This window comes from Gigantopelta aegis, chromosome 14, assembly GCF_016097555.1.
Source record: "Gigantopelta aegis isolate Gae_Host chromosome 14, Gae_host_genome, whole genome shotgun sequence".
NCBI classification, from domain to species: Eukaryota; Metazoa; Mollusca; class Gastropoda; order Neomphalida; family Peltospiridae; genus Gigantopelta; species Gigantopelta aegis.
The window spans coordinates 29934689-29952330 of NC_054712.1; the positions used below are offsets into that span (position 1 = coordinate 29934689).

The 17642-nt window shown below is 38.6% G+C and overlaps 1 long non-coding RNA gene across 1 annotated transcript; it reads left to right on the forward strand.

Moving 5' to 3' along the window:
- Positions 1-3424: 3424 nt before the first annotated feature.
- On the forward strand, positions 3425-5031 carry LOC121388929. The gene is made up of 2 exons (XR_005960023.1): positions 3425-4197; positions 4651-5031. It is a non-coding gene; the product is annotated as an uncharacterized LOC121388929 (long non-coding RNA).
- The last annotated feature ends 12611 nt before the right edge of the window (positions 5032-17642 follow it).

A 17642-nucleotide genomic window follows, 5' to 3' on the forward strand; every position in this document is an offset into this window, starting at 1 on the left:
TACGGACAAACGTAATCTGCGCCTTAAAGGAATGCTAAAGCAAGGCTTTTGGACTGGTGTGCATATTCAACGATACATAATGCACATTATTGCTTAATATCAACAAATATAATCGCGTAGAATTAATAAAACGGTTAAATGTGACGGCTATTATATATAAAGGGCGCAGCCATTTTGTACCATCTCAGTGAATACGCCCTCTGGCGAGCTGGTGGTTACGTAATACCTAACGTGTCACGTCAGGAATTAGTCTTCGAAATGAAGAAACAAAACATACCTGATTTTTGCGGATGCATTGCAGTGTTCTGTAATATCTATCCCAGTAACACAGCAACGTGTATATGTGGTTTATATTTCAGTACAAAATAAACCAGCATTGTCAAAGTGTTGAAATAACTATTATATTTTGTATATAAATTAACCCACGTACTGAAATAATAGTGTTTTCTTGTTTAATTGTTTTTTTCTTTCCGTGGCCTGTACTTGTGGCTCTTGTTTGGCAGGTGTATATTTAGACGGTCCCTAGACACTGTCTAGACACACTAAAAATACGTGCCGCTTTTATTAAGATCACAGGGTATTGTGTGATAACCTCAAATCGTAATGGACTTTACCAGCTTTATTACTGTAAGTAATTCTGTAAAACCCTTAAGTAGACTTTCCCATCTAAAATCACAAAACTGACCAATTACGTAGTCCCAGAGAAAAGAAAATTATCACTTGGGTATCGTGAGTAGTCATTTTTGCTCGAACGTATCCTACCAATGGGCCTAATAATATGCATTTTTTCTTTGGATTTTTTAAAAGAAAAACTACTATAACTCCATTTCGTTATATTGATGCAAATTGAAATATATTGAGTTAAATAGTTTATTATACTATCAAGTCATTTATGTTGTTTTACAAGTCAGGTTGATGAAAGCGAAGCGCCTTGTCGTAAATTAGAGCATTTGTTTACACTGTGCATAATAAAGAAGTTGGACCTGAACTGACGTCACTTCGCCCCAAGCTGTACCACCGGTCGTCACAAAAACGAAACAAAATGGCTGCCCCCAGTTAGCAGGAATAATCACGGTTTTTTATTAATTCTAAAATTACGCGTTTTTCATTTGTTAAAGTGTCAGTATGTGTTGGTGGTCCGGGTATGCTTCTTTCCAACACATAAGGCTCTTGCTGGAGTTTAGTCTACCTTTAAGCTGACAATATAAAAGGTAGTACTATCCCAAATAACTTCCGGATGGGTCAAAGTTTGATGTGCTCCGACTTTTGTTAGAGACGTTAACACCACAAGTCTTGTGATTGGTGATTAATGTGAGTGTGTTGGTTGTGAAAAAAAAAGAAAAAAGTTTCATCTAGGCAAAAAATGTATGCAATTTTATTTCATTTAGTTCCACTTTGTCAAGTAGCCTTGTGTTTGAAACATGTATGGGGAACCGATACAAAAGAAAGAAAAAAACTAAAATTTTGTGCGAAACTAGGGGTGTTGTAAAAACATCTGGTTATACCGAAAATGAGCCATGAAAGGTACCATTTTCTGCAGTTAATACTTTGAGGTAGGGGTTGTAGTACTTATATTTATGGACCATACTTTGGTTGATATATTGCATATATGATATTGTGTTTTTAAACACAAACGTTAACTTGGTCACCTATGGGATTTTATTTGGTATAGTACAACCTATGTGTTTTCGTCTCACGTTTTAAACACCAGCGCCATGTCGTGCTTGTTGACGTCATAGGGCCGTTTCAGGTAAATACTCAGCAGGAACTCCTGACCTCTTCGTACAATCAGTAACGGGCCATAGGTAGGCGCGGATTCAGGCTGGGGTGGGGGTGGGGGTGGGGGGGGGGGGGGGGGGGGGTGGAGAGGGACCAGCCCCCCTATTTTTGGTGAAACAATATACACAAAAATGCAAAGTTATCCCGTCCACTTGTCAAGGATCTTTAAATTATATTTTCAAAAGCTACAACGGGCCCTCTCTATTAAAAAATACTGGATCCGCGCCTGATAGGGGGTTATCCCCTGAAAAGAAAGGTACGCTTAACGATACCCAGCACAAAGTCTAATACAATACTTTGTAAATGTGGGGGTTGGGGAAAACTCAGTGAAAACTCATCAAAATATGGAGCGTTTCATACATGCAGATAAAAAGTTTTTGGGGGGTGTTGGCCTGAGCTGGATCAATATGAAACAAGATGAGAGGCAAAATCCTGTTTAAAAAGGCAGTATGTAATACAATTGTAATAACACTAATAGATGAAGTAGCAGAATCTCACATAAATGTGGAAATTATTATGTAAATTTACAGAAACAAGCAAACAAGTATATATGTTTAGAGAGATACAGACAGACAGACAAAGGGACACACACAGAGAGAGAGAGAGAGAGAGAGAGAGAGAGAGAGAGAGAGAGAGAGAGAGAGAGAGAGAGAGAGAGAGAGAGAGAGAGAGAGAGAGAGAGAGAGAGAGAGAGAGGGGCCTACAGTTAAAGTTCATTTTGTTTAGGCCTAATGACACAACTAGCTCATTGATTTATTATTTAATGATCGGGCTATTGGATGTCAAACATTTGGTAGTTTTTACTTTTAGTCTTAGAGAAGAAACCCGTTACATTTTTTCATTAGTAGCAATGGGTCTTTTATATGCACCATCCCACAGACAGGATAACACACACCACAGTGTGTTTGTGATTATATGCATGTATTAAGTTGACCAATAGTTTAGTATCCTGTTTGTCCGTGCCATGCTTGTACATGTTTTGCATCTAGTTCCAAATGTGGAATGTTTATATGCAATAAAGTTTATCTTTATCTTTTATCTTTATAACAATTATACATAGGCCTACGGTAACATAAAACACTAAACAGGTCAATGCACTGAGCTCAGAATGCTATGACGTCGCTTCCCCAAATTACGTCACAAGATTATATATTAATGTAACGGAAACAAATCATTTTTGACAGTGCAGTTTGAGATACATTTACGAGTTATAAAATATAAATATTAGCATTCTAACAAGTGGACTTGGGTGTCTTTCGGTGCTTTATAACAACAACCACAACAACAGCAAAGGACTGAATCTCAAACAATGTCTCAACGGGATTGGCAACATGGATTGTGCGGATGTTTCGACAATATAGGAATCTGCCTCATTACTTATATTTCACCGTGCTACACATTCGGAAAAAACGCCGAGGCGGTGGGCAGCAGTTGCGGTTTGTGTGGACTCATGTCCTTAATCCCCATTGTAAACCTAGTTGCCGGTACTAAATTAAGAGCAAAAGTTAGGGAGCAAAAAGGAATCGAAGGAAGCTTGTTCTGGGACTTCTTGGCCTTTCTTTTGTGTCCATGCTGTACGTTAATACAAGAAGCCCAGGAGGTCCAGGCGGTGGGGGCCAATAGAATGGTGAGAGAGTGATATTGTTGTCATGGGGGTGGGGCGGGGTGGTGGTGGGGTGGAGGGGTGAAAATCGTCAGTAACGAAAATAAGGATCGAGGGTAATCAGTATTGAAGGTTTCATGAAGTCAACAATTTCTATTGTGACGGATATAGCACGTTCATCGAATGTTCATATACAAAGAAAAACTATTAGTAATGCTGAACATTTTATTCCAGAAAAAGAGAGAATAATTATAGGCTACTAAATTTTAATATTCCAGAGAAAGGTACGAAGACAAAATTAATACCCTGTGTTGCAACTGAACAGAACTATTCCTCTTTGAAATGCACACTGTGCCATACATATTATTGTGAAAAAATGGGACTGGACAAATCGATGGAAGATGTGTAGATTTCCTAGGGAGCAAGGGTGTAGGTTGGGGGGATGTGGGTGTCGGCTAAAACATTTATTTGTACAGTGCAGTAGGCCTACTTTAGGCTATCCATATAGATTGACAAGAAAACTGTAAACCAAAGTTTAAAAGGGTCCACTAGGTTTATAATCGACATCTTCCCCGGTCCAGAACTCGTCACGCTCCTGGGAAGTCAGGAATGATTTCTTGTTACAGTGGTGAAGTTTCCACCTACGAGGAAGTATTACAAACATAAACAGCCAAACAGAAACATGTTATAACTGCCAGGAATGATGTCTTGTTACAGTTGTGAAGTTTCCGCTTACGAGGAAGTATTACAAACATAAACAGCCAAACAGAAACATGTTATAGCTGCCAGGAATGATGTCTTGTTACAGTTGTGAAGTTTCCGCTTACGAGGAAGTATTACAAACATAAACAGCCAAACAGAAACATGTTATAACTGCCAGGAATGATGTCTTGTTACAGTGGTGAAGTTTCCACCTACGAGGAAGTATTACAAACATAAACAGCCAAACAGAAACATGTTATAACTGCCAGGAATGATGTCTTGTTACATTGGTGAAGTTTCCGCTTACGAGGAAGTATTATAAACATAAACAGCCACACAGAAACGCGTTATAACTGCCAGGAATGATGTCTTGTTACATTGGTGAAGTTTCCACCTACGAGGAAGTATTATAAACATAAATAGCCACACAGAAACACGTTATAACTGCCAGGAATGATGTCTTGTTACATTGGTGAAGTTCCGCTTACGAGGAAGTATTACAAACAAACAGCCAAACAGAAACACGTTATAACTATCAGGAATGATGTCTTGTTACAGTTGTGTAGTTTCCGCCTACGAGGAAGTACCCGGTATTACAAACATAAACAGCCAGCCAAAGAGAAACATGTTATAACTATCACCACCCCCTCCTCACCCCCAAAAGAATCTAAACAAATCAACGTTTTCCGCTTATGGATAGGCACCTTAAAATGTTAAAAAAAAAAAAAAAAAAAAAAAAAAAAAAATTATATATATATATATATATATATATATATATATATATATATATATATATATTTCTACTGCTACTATTTATTGTTGTCATTATTATTAGGCCTATTATTATTATTATTATTATTATTATTATTATTATTTATTTTTTTGGTAAAGTCATTGTGTGATTATTGCCATTATATTAAAAAATATATAATTAAAAAAAAAAAAAAGTTTTTTTTTTTTTTTTTACTTTACATGTTTTTTGATTATATATAAATAATAAGTTCGGGATTTCAGAGTTATATTCTAATGACTTCTGTGAGGCACGTCCATTAACATGCTGAAAGATAAATTATTTAACAATACGAATAGCAGAAGCGGATTCAATATGGGAACCCGTCCCCCTAAAAAAAAAAAAAAAAAACCTACACCTTTGTTGCCCTTTTTACGAGACTGTCCACATGCCCCTTTACCCTTAGCCCCTCCCCAGTATTTCCTGGAACTGACCCTGCGCTACCCGCCCCCAGTTCCTACGGGTCTGCATTGGAATAACGGGCGGAACGTAGCCCAGTGGTGAAGCGCTCGCTTGATGCACGGTCGATCACCGTCAATAAGAAAGTGCACTATGACTGGTATATCAAAGGCCGTGGTATGTACTGTCCTGTCTGGGATGGTGTAAATAAAGGATTCTGGCTTTCTAATGGAAAAGTGTAGCGAGTTTCCTCTCTAAGACTGTCAAAATTAACAAATGTTAACATCCAATAGCCGATGATTAATACATCAATGTGCTCTAGTGATGTCGCCAAAAAAACAAACTATGTATTGAAAAAATGTAGCAGCTGTTTTTTAAAACATTGTTCTCCATCCCTAAAGTTTCAACCAGTGATTCACAACTGGACAAAGGCCATGGTATGTGTTTCCTGTATGTGGAAACAGTGCCCACTACGAGAATAACCATGTTTGACACCCAATAGCCGATGATTAATTAATCAATGTGCTCCAGTGGTGTCGTTCAACAAAATAATAATAAAAAAAAAAAAACATACCTAGAAAAACCACAGATTGTTGTTTGCATTGCATTATCCCAACATCTCGACTGTTATATCAAGTCGTGGTATGTGCTTTCCTGTCTTTGGAAAAGTGCAGGGTTTGACAAATCCACTAGCCCTTGGTCCCGGCTAGTGAATGGTTTGCCTGGGCTATTGGACACTATTAACTGTATTGCTATAACATATAGGCACTAGCCAATGCTTCTGTCAGGGCTAGTGAATGGTTTGCCTGGGCTATTGTACACTATTAACTGTATTGCTATAACATATAGGCACTAGCCAATGCTTCTGTCAGGGCTAGTGAATGGTTTGCCTGGGCTGTTGGACACTATTAACTGTATTGCTATAACATATAGGCACTAGCCAATGCTTCTGTCAGGGCTAGTGAATGGTTTGCCTGGGCTGTTGGACACTATTAACTGTATTGCTATAACATATAGGCACTAGCCAATGCTTCTGTCAGGGTTAGTGAATGGTTTGCCTGGGCTATTGGACACTATTAACCGTATTGCTATAACATATAGGCACTAGCCAATGCTTCTGTCAGGGCTAGTGAATGGTTTGCCTGGGCTATTGTACACTATTAACCGTATTGCTATAACATATAGGCACTAGCCAATGCTTCTGTCAAGGCTAGTGAATGGTTTGCCTGGGCTATTGTACACTATTAACTGTATTGCTATAACATATAGGCACTAGCCAATGTTTCTGTCAGGGCTAGTGAATGGTTTGCCTGGGCTATTGGACACTATTAACTGTATTGCTATAACATATAGGCACTAGCCAATGCTTCTGTCAGGAATAGTGTATTTCTGAAATATTTGTCGACAAGTGGAATGTGTATATAAAATATCCCTTGCTGCTAATGGAAAAATGTAAGGGTTTCGTTTGAAGACTGCGAGTCGAAATTACCAAATGTTTAAACTGGTAAATGTACTCCAGTACCACAACATAAACACAGATACAACTGACTGTCTTAGTGTTGTACCCTACCCACCCCACCCCAACCTCCAAAACACTGTAAGTAAAGTTACACTTTGTTTTGTTTAACGACACACTAGAGCACATTGAGATATTAGTCATCGGCTATTGGATGTCAAACATTTGGTAACTTAACATATAGTCTTAGAAAGGAAATCCGCTACACTTTTTCATGATTAACAAGGGGTCTTATATATGCACCACCCGACACATACAGGACAGCACATATCACGGCCTTTGATATACATGTACCAGTCGTAGTGTACTGGCTGGAACTAGAAATAGCCCAATGGGCCCACCGACGGAGATCGAGCCTAGACCGACCGCACATCAAGCGAACGCTTTACCACTGGGCTACGTACGGTATACACATGGAGTTATTTTGATAATTTTACGAGTAGACTGGTTTTGTAGTATTTAAATTCCCCAGTCTTTTAGAGTGCTCTATTGTGTTTATAACAACAGCGGTTCATGTGGAACAACTTTCACGTGAGCTCTTTTCTTTTGTCATTTAATAACATTTAAAATTTAAAATACCAACAAAAGGGACATGCCTTACGCAAGGGAGCGCCAGCCGCCCGGATGATCGGTAGCAGGCGGATGGTATGGTGGTGCTATGGAATTTGGAATTCGGATAATGGCCAAAAATAATGCCAATGGGAATGAGTGCGCATTTTAGGTGAGGGAAATTTGGCGCAGTTTTGAATGGTCGTCCTAAAAAATTAAATAAGGGAGCTACGTATAGGTTTGGAATTAGTGAGTCGAGAGTAGCTCGAAAAATACAAGTAGTAACAAGGCCTATATACCCTCATGACCTACTTTCCCGTGACCTAGACACGGGCCGGTGTCCTTCGTTCCAAATAGAAAGAAAGAAAGAAATGTTTTATTTAACGACGCACTCAACACATTTTATTTACGGTTATATAGCGTTAGACATATGGTTAAGGACAACACAGATTTTGAGAGGAAACCCGCTGTTGCCACTACATGGGCTACTCTTTCCGATTAGCAGCAAGGGATCTTTAATTTGCGCTTCCCACGGGCAGGATAGCACAAACCATGGCCTTTGTTGAACCAGTTATGGATCACTGGTCGGTGTAAGTGGTTTACACCTACCCATTGAGCCTTGCGGAGCACTCACTCAGGGTTTAGAGTCGGTATCTGGATTAAAAATCCCATGCCTCGACTGGGATCCGAACCCAGTACCTACCAGCCTGTATATCGATGGCCTAACCACGACGCCACCGAGGCCAGTTCGTTCCAAATAGAATGCAATAAGACACAAAAAATGTGAATATCATCAAACCCTGAAGCAAACTGGACGTAGATCTCGTGTGTAGAATGAAGCGAATGACGATACTAACGATACTGACAAACGTAAATAAAATGTGTTGAGTGCGTCGTTAAATAAAAAAATTCTTTCTTTTCTTTCTGACAAAATACCCCCCCCCCCCCCCCCCCCACCCCACCCCTTATACTCACCGGGCCAGTCTAGGTAGGTCAGGTCCGGGTGAGTAGGACAAATAACTAAGTATAAACGCATACATACATACATACATACATACATACATACATACATACATACATACATACAATGAAAATTGGGAGCAGGACATAGTCCAGTGGTAATTAACGTTCACTTGATGCGCGGTCGGTTTGGGATCGATCCCCGTCGGTGGGTCCATTAGGCTATTTCTCGCTCCAGCCAGTGCACATCGACTGGTATTTTAAAGGCCGTGGTATGTGCTATCATGTCTGTGGGATGGTGCATATAAAAGATCCCTTGCTGTTAATCAACAAGAGTAGCCTATGAGGTGGCGACAGCGGGTTTCTTCTCTCAATATCTGTGTGATCCGTAGCCATATGTCCGACGCCATATAACCGTAAATAAAATGTGTTGAGTGCGTCGTTAAATAAAACATTTCCTATCATTGAAAATTATAGATAATATGTACATTAAGAGTGTCAGTGCATGTATGATTATTTAAAATATTTAATGCATGCTAGTGTTGTTTGTTGTATTTTTAAAATTAGTGTATGCTTAAAAAATTATTAAAAGATCAATTAAAATATCTTAACACTGTTGGCGGTGTAAAGATCAGTAAAGATCGTAAATTTACGTTTACGTGTAAAACTTACAAGTGTCGTACGTCTACGTCTACGTGTACGTCTACGTTTACTCCAGTTCACGAAGCCGGTCGTAGAAATACTACTAACTTACTGTGCACGTAAATCTACGTCTGTTTTCTTTTGCAACTCATTTAGCAGAAATATGACATCTAAAGCCGATTATTAATAAATCAATGTGCTCTAGTACTGTCGTTAAACAAAACAAACTTATAACTTTTAAAAGAAAGAACGAATAAACTTGATAAAGTTTGGAAACCATCGTTTCCGGTATACCAACACATGCTTTGCGCAGTGGCAATACCATCGCAGAGAGCTTGGTAAATCGTCTCAAGTTTTTGCTTTTTTCGTTTTGCCTTTTTGTGTATTTTCAGTTTTTATTTTTTCCTCTTTGTCATCCCCGATCCAGTGCTATCCTTTTCCAACCAGGATGTCCGCAGTGGAACAGAGCAGCAACAACAACGCACCTTCTCAGGCTGAGTCTGGAAGTGAGTACAACCACCCGTTATACTTACACGCCCCTGGGTTCACCCCACCCCTTACTGGGGAGGAGATCTGTAGGGCTTTGGGTTCCGTAGTAAGACACCTAATAGCGGCCGTGCCAAAGAGGAGGAACACTTGGGAAATCCACCTGGACTCCCAAGAGCTGAGAGACAAGTTAGAACTGACCGGTCTCGCAGTCAGAGGACGCGAGTTTGAGATCCTGCCCCGTTTCCCTGGGGGTACGTGGGTTCGAGTGAGGGGTCTGCCTCTCACCGTAGAGAACAGCTACATAAACCAGCTGCTGGAGAAATACGGCACTATTGTCGTAGGAGCAGACTACTCTACGTGGCGTAACACCCACGTAAAGACGGGGGGACCCTAAAAGTTGACATTTTAAGGGACATACCCACCAGATTACAAACGTGTGACCACGAATGGTTTACTGTTAAATACAGAAACCATCCAGAGCTGTGCTTCAGCTGTGGCAAGCCTGGCCACAATCGATGGGATTGCCCCAATAGACAGTTCGAGTTTAAGGGTATCGATCAGGACGGGCAGGAGGGACAGGCCCAAGAGGACAGCACCCCCCTCCCACTCGCCCCAGACCAGGAGGAGAACTTGGTGATCGACACGCCGGTAACACCAGCGACAGCCCCAGCAGAGGAGGAAGAAGAAGGAGAAAGAGAAAGTGAAGGAGAGGAAAGCAGGAGAGAAAGAAGGAGGAAAGAAAAGAAAGAAAAGAAGGAGAAAAAGAGGGATTTGTCATCCTCTGCGGAGGACGTGACACCGGAGAAAGCGTGCCACACGCTCCCCCCCCCCCTCCCAGCCCCTTCCAGGAGCAAGGGCCAGAAGTCCGCGAAGACCTAGGTCTAGCGGTCTCCACCCCACCCCATCTTTCCTTACCGACTCGGGACTGCCCACGGACTGCGATTCACGACCACCCCCCTAAACCTAGCTCACGTTGACGACATGGACATGCCCCCGGACCACCCCTTTTGTGTCTTCGCTATGCGACCAGAGATAATAGTAAGTGCATTCAGTTTGTGTGTTTTCAGTGTTTTCAGTGTTCATTGTTGTGTTTCTGTGATGATTCGTGTTCTGTGTTGTCTGTGCGTGTGTGTTTTCATCGTTGGAGTCATACTGTGTTTCACTGTGCAGTCGTGTGTAAATGTGTTGTTTCTATGTGTGACCAACCCAAACGTGCGCGAACCTATGTTGTGTGTTTTATATATTGTGTGTTTTCATGTGTTTTTTGTGTTACATCACGGACACGACCCCGGCCACCACCCCACCCTGCGGCCTGTAAGGCCAGGGCGAACGTTGGACTTGGTGTCCCCCGGGTTCCCCGAGACAGGACCCGTTGCGAAATGTATTGTGTATATGTATGCCCATGTTCTTTTATTGTTATATTTGTTTCATGTGTTGTCAAACTCTTGTCATAACCATTACTATTATTATTACCACTACTATCATTATATGCTTAAAAGTTGGTAGTTATCAGCACCCACTTGAAAATTGGCACACTAAACGTGAACGGCTTTGTGAATAATGACACAAAGCGAGCCCTTATTCTAGATTTATTAAATACCGAAAAAGTTGACATAATCTGTTTACAGGAAACTCATTTCAATGATAAAGATAATATTGTAATGAACCATGTTTTTATCCATTTAACTTTTCTGTCCTAGTTTCTTTTTTTAGTTGTAATTTTATTTTGTTATATTCTCTATTTCTTCTGTATTAACTATACTAATCACTATTTACTAACTGAATAATACTGCTGGGATAAAAACATGGAATTCATTGTTATTAAGATAAAATTTTAAGTATGGTAATTTTTAAAGGTTTTACGGTAATTTAACAGGAAGTAAAATATATATTTTTTTATTTGTATTTTCTTTTAATTAATTTTTTTATTTTGTTAAGTGGATACACTATTGTAGTAATAATAGAATATTTTGGTGAATTTTAGGCGTAATTGTTATGGGTAATAATTTTTATATGATTGTTTATTTGGGATGAACCAATGAGATACGATTTCGTCCTCGTATTGCCCGTGTGGTCAAACTTGGAACTTTACTTTCTGATGTGTTTTCATAGGGTCAACACGTAAGTTATTATGGTTTGGGTAAATTAATGTTTTAAGGGGTGTTAAAGCCTAGATTTTAGAGTTTCTTTCTCTCTCTCTCTCTCTCCATTTCCATATGCTTTATTACTGGCTATGGGGTTAATCGTTGTACATTGTTAGTAAAAGAATTGTTGTTATTTTGTTGGTTGTGCATGGGGGTGCACGCCATTTATTTTTCTTGGAAATATTATTTCTAAACATGCAGACAAATTTTAGTTATTTGTTTTCCGATATGTTTGTTTGAGGTTTGGGAGGTGTAGTGAACTCCGTGATAATTCGGCTTTCAAACCAATTGTTGAATTTCTATGTGGGATATTCACATTTGTAATAGGGGCTGTTGCGGAAATTATTTGTAACATGGAAGAATTGTAGTTTTGGGATTTTGGTGTAAATCATCTTTCAAATCAAATTGATAGTTTCTGATAGGGATTATTTTATTTGTAATAGGAGTTGTAGCCTAAATTACCGATATTATAAGTTTTTCATGTAGACCGGTGTTTTATTTGGTATGGAACTTTCAAATAAGTATATTTGTCGGAAATCTCAGGGTAATATTATTGTATAACTTGTCAAATGTCCACAGTATTTTGTTAAGAGCTCTTTGTCTTTGTGTTGAATAAATGTTTTAAAATTGTTGTGTTTTGGTTAACCTTGTGGCAGGTCGTTAGATTACTGGACAGACCATTATTATAAAATGTATTAAGTTGTAGAACCTTTTGGAAGTCCATAACCGAAAGGGGTGGCCGGACCTGGCGTGGGAATTTATCCTTTTTGTAAACACCGAGTCACATGATTTCAAGTGAACTCTGGGTTTCGTTTCATTGGCGCTGTGAGTAGGGTTAAATTGTTAAATGAGTAGTCTGTTCAGGGTTTTTTTTTTTATAAATAGATTTGAAATAAGCAAAAAAAAAAAAACTAATTTGAACTAATTGAAAAAAAAATTGGTTTAAATAAAAAAAAAAAAAAAAATTCTATATAGGATGGCAAGAAATTTGATGAATGAGATATTGGAAATGGAGAGAGAGATAGAACAATTAACGAGGTTTAATAGACAAAGAATTAGGGATAGAAATAATGTCGAGGAAACTAGTGTTGGCCCAACCAGAGATACGCAGTATGTTGGGGTAGATAATAATGGTTTGTATGAACCAACTTTGACTACTATTCCTGAGACACCTATGACATATAGACACATACATGAGGGGAATAGGACAGTACCTGTGGCTCGTACTGAAAAAACAATAGTTATGCCAGATGTTTATTCGGGGCAGTCTAGTTTCAGGAACTGGCTCACTCAATTTGAAATGTGTAAAGAAATTAATCAGTGGTCTGAAGAACAATCTTGCCAGTTTCTAGCAGTTCAATTGAGGGGTAATGCTTTGCAGGTATTTACTGATTTGGGTGTCAGTGATAGAAAGAATTATTGTAACATTGTTACCGCCTTGTTGAATCGTTTTGATCCAGAAAGAGATATTGGGGTATACTGGGCACAGTTAAAAAACAGGACCCGACGGAAGGGTGAATCTTTAACTGAGCTAGCTAGTGGGATTACTAGATTAGTGACAAAGGTTTATCCTCATGCCGATGCCCGTACCAGAAATGAGATATTTGTTCAACATTTCATTGATGTTATTGATAACAGGGACATTAGAAAACAACTGAGAAGAGAAAAACCGCGAGACTTGGATGAGGCTTTAAAGATTCAATGAAGAGAGTTATTTAAGATTGGATGGGGAAAGTTCTAAAGTAAATACGGTGGTAAATGAACCAGAGTATTCAGCTTCTGACTTAAAAAAACTGCAGTCTAAAATATTAGATTTGGAAAGACGATTGGAAATAAAGGAAAGTTCTTCCAATTCAAATGGTTTTTCGGCAACTCAGGATGGTTATCAACCTAGACATAGAGTATATAATGAGGTTAAGTATCAGGAGCCAACTGGTGGGAGATCTAATGTGGCATGGGGAGTCTCAGGAATGAGTCCAGATTTTAAAGGTACCTGTTACAAATGTAATAGACATGGTCATAAACAGAGTAGCTGCCCTTTAAACTAGAAGAGATCAAGATTAGGGGCACATCTTGGTCTGGTCAGTCAAGAGGTGCCCAAAATAATGTACTGTATGTAGACACCAAGGTGAACAATCAGGGAGTCTGTTTTCTACTAGATACAGGTTCAGATGTGACACTAATTAATGGGGACCTTTTTGATGTACTCTTTTCAGGGAAACAACCATTATTAATACCAGTAACTAAGGAATATCGTACTGTAAACGGTGACCATTTAATCGTCAAGGGCCGGGCAGTAATTGATATTGAAATTAATTCTTATTTGTATAAGCATGAGGTGTTGGTGTTGGATATAGCAGGAGATGGAATACTTGGTATGGATTTTTTATTGAAAAACTCTGCCATTATTGATCTGGAACGAGGCATGTTGAAACTGGGTAGAGTTCGAGTGAAATTATGTATGGAAAATTCACCTATGCAGTGTTGCAAAGTAATTGCTTCTCAAACATATATAATACCTCCTGGTCACGAAATGGTAGTTAATGGAATAGTTAGAAAAAGAGGAAGACCATATAATGAGGGAGTTGTAGAACCTGATGCTAAATTTAAAAACAAATCAAAATCAGTATTGGTTGCTAGAGCATTGGTAACTTGTGGGAGTAATAGGTTAGTTCCACTGAGATTGATAAATGTATCTGGTGACTCACAAGTTGAAATTAAGAAGGGTTCTCATTTAGGAATGATGTGTCCCATACGAACCTGTACCGACGATAAGATTGACTCTGATCCTGAGGTAGAGACTGTTGATGAATGGTTAGGTGAGCTAATTAAGGAGACCAAGGAGGGAGTTCCAGATGATAGAAAGGATCTAGTAGAGACATTCTTATTAGGAAATTCAGATGTGTTTATGCAAAAAGATGGGAAATTAGGACGGTGTGATAAGTATTTGCATGATATTGAAACAGGGGATGCTCTGCCTATAACACAACGACCTTATCGCTTATCACCATTTAAGAAGCAAGAGGTAGAAAAACAAGTGCATAAAATGTTAGATGAGGGCATAATTAGTTTATCTGATAGTCCTTGGGCCTCACCTATAGTTTTGGTGGGGAAAAAAGATGGTACATTGAGATTCTGTATTGACTATAGAAAACTAAATCGAGTAACGAAAAAAGACGCATACCCCTTACCAAGAATTGATGATAGTTTATCTGGGTCTCATTATTTTTCCACACTTGATTTGGCATCGGGTTATTGGCAAATTGGGTTAACTGAGCGTGCTAAAGAGAAAACTGCATTTACTACTGGTTCAGGATTATATCATTTTAATGTGTTACCATTTGGTTTGTGCAATGCACCCGCATCATTTGAGAGATTAATGGAAAGGATACTTTCAGGATTGCATTGGAAAACTTGTCTGGTGTATATTGATGACATAATCATATTTTCAAATAGTTTTGAACAGCATCTAGTCCGTTTACAACAAGTGTTAGATTGTTTAAGAAATGCCAGACTAAAATTGAAACCACAAAAATGTAGTTTGTTTAAGACAGAAGTATTGTTTTTGGGATTTGTGGTAGGGAAGGATGGTGTAAAGTCTGACCCTGAAAAGGTTAGGAAAGTTAAAGAGTGGCCTGTTCCAAAAACTGTAAGTCATGTTCGAAGTTTTTTAGGACTATGCTCTTACTATAGAAAGTTTATTAAGGATTTTTCTAGGATAGCTGGACCATTATTTGACCTTACCAAGAAAAATGTAAGATTTAACTGGTCAGATTTGTGTCAGGATGCATTTCAAAAATTAAAAAGTGCTTTGCAAGAAACACCTGTTTTGGCATATCCAAATTTTGAGTTACCTTTTATTTTGGATACTGATGCCAGTGAATTTAGTTCTGGTGCAGTACTTTCTCAAATTCAGCAGGGGGACGAGAAAGTTATTTCTTACTTTAGTGCTACCCATTCAAATTCAGAAAGAAATTATAGCGTCACTCGAAAAGAGCTAGTAGCTATGTTGAAAGCAGTGAAACATTATCGTCCTTATTTGTATGGGAGGAAATTTTTATTGAGAACTGATCATGCATCTCTGAAGTGGTTGATGTCCTTTAAACAACCTCAGGGACAAGTAGCTCGTTGGATTGAATATTTAGGTACATTTGACTTTGATATCGAGCACCGTCCTGGAACAAAACATTTAAATGCAGATGCAATGAGTAGAATTCCGCAAATCTGTGCATCTGTTGTGTTCACAGAGCTCGGATGGACAAAAGTGGAAATAGTGAAGGCTCAGAGAAGTGATTCTGTTCTGAAAATACTGATAGATTTGATTGAAGTGGATAAGGTGAAACCAAATTTTGAAAAGTTGGATAGTCAGAATAGTAAACTCAAATCATACTGGGCTCAGTGGGAACAGTTAGAAATGCATGAGGGCATTCTGTATAGGAGATGGTATAGTGAGAAAAATGATGTCGATAGGTTACTCTTGATAGCTCCTGAAAGTTTTAGGAGGCAAATCTTACAACAATCACATAATTCCCCCGTAGGAGGTCATTTTGGGATAAATAAAACCCTAAGGAAGTTACAACACCACTTTTATTGGGTAGGAATGCGAAGTGATGTAATTCGGTGGGTAAAGACATGTAAAGCTTGTGAGATGAGAAAAACCCCCATACCATGTAGTAGAGCTCCTATGATAAATGTCTTGTCAGGGGAACCTATGGAAAAGATTGCCGTTGATATCACTGGTCCATTTCCAAAAACTGATAGAGAAAACAAATATATTCTTGTGGTGGGAGATTACTTCACAAAATGGGTGGAAGCATATCCTATTCCAAATCAAGAAGCAAAGACTATTGCTCAAGTTTTGGTTTATAAATTCTTTTCAAGATTTGGTATACCAAAGATGCTTCATACTGATAGAGGAGGAAATTTTGAATCATGCTTATTTCAGGAGATGTGTAAAATTCTAGAGATTCATAAAACACGTACAACGGCCTATCATCCCCAATCCGATGGTATGATAGAGAGATTCAATAGAACACTTGGAAAATTATTAAGTGCCTATGTAGAAATAGATCAATCTGACTGGGATCTTCATCTACCATTAGTAACAATGGCTTATAGAACAAGTGTACATGAAACTACGGGTTTTACTCCAAATAAGTTAATGTTGGGTCGAGAAGTAAATATACCCTTAACTTTAATGACCGAAGTTCCTCCAGGTGAGAATAAAAGTCCTGAAAAACATGTAGCGGATATGCAAGATAAATGTAACGTGGTATTAGATTTAGTCAGGGAACATGTTAGAAAAGAACAACGTAGACAAAAAGTGAATTATGATAGGAGAGCTGCTGGTAAAGGATTTGAACCGCACTCGAAAGTGTGGTTATTCTTACCTCGGAGAAAGAAAGGGTTATCACCTAAATTGCAACGGTTTTGGACAGGACCTTTTGAGATAGAAAAGAAATTATCTGATGTGAATTATGTTATTGTTAAACCTGGAAGCAGAAATAGGCAGGTTGTGCATTTCAATAGACTAAAACCCTGTCACGAAGGAGGTGATTATGAAAATACAGGTGTTAATCTAGAACATTTGGCAGAAGAGAAATTTGGAATCGGTCAGGATTTCGAAGGAGAAACTGTTTTAGAAGAGGTTGAGGATACACAAGTTTTGCCTTGCAATGACATTTCAGAACAAATCCTGTTTGGAACAGTGGAACAAAATAGTTCTCCCTGTTTAGGTAGGGGTCGTCGCCGTCGTCGACCTCAATGGATGAAATCGGGAGAATATGATTTGTCATAGAGAAGATTGTGAAAATTTTTTTATGATTAGTGATTCGTGGATTTGTGGACTTCATGTCGTGGATTAATTAATATTTGTGAAATGGACTTTATATTGTGGATTCACTAATATTCGTGATGTGGACTTCATATCGTGGATCAATAAATATTTGTGAAATGGACTTTATATTGTGGATCCACTAATATTCGTGATGTGGACTTCATATCGTGGATCAATTAATATTTGTGAAATGGACTTTATATTGTGGATCCACTAATATTCGTGATGTGGAT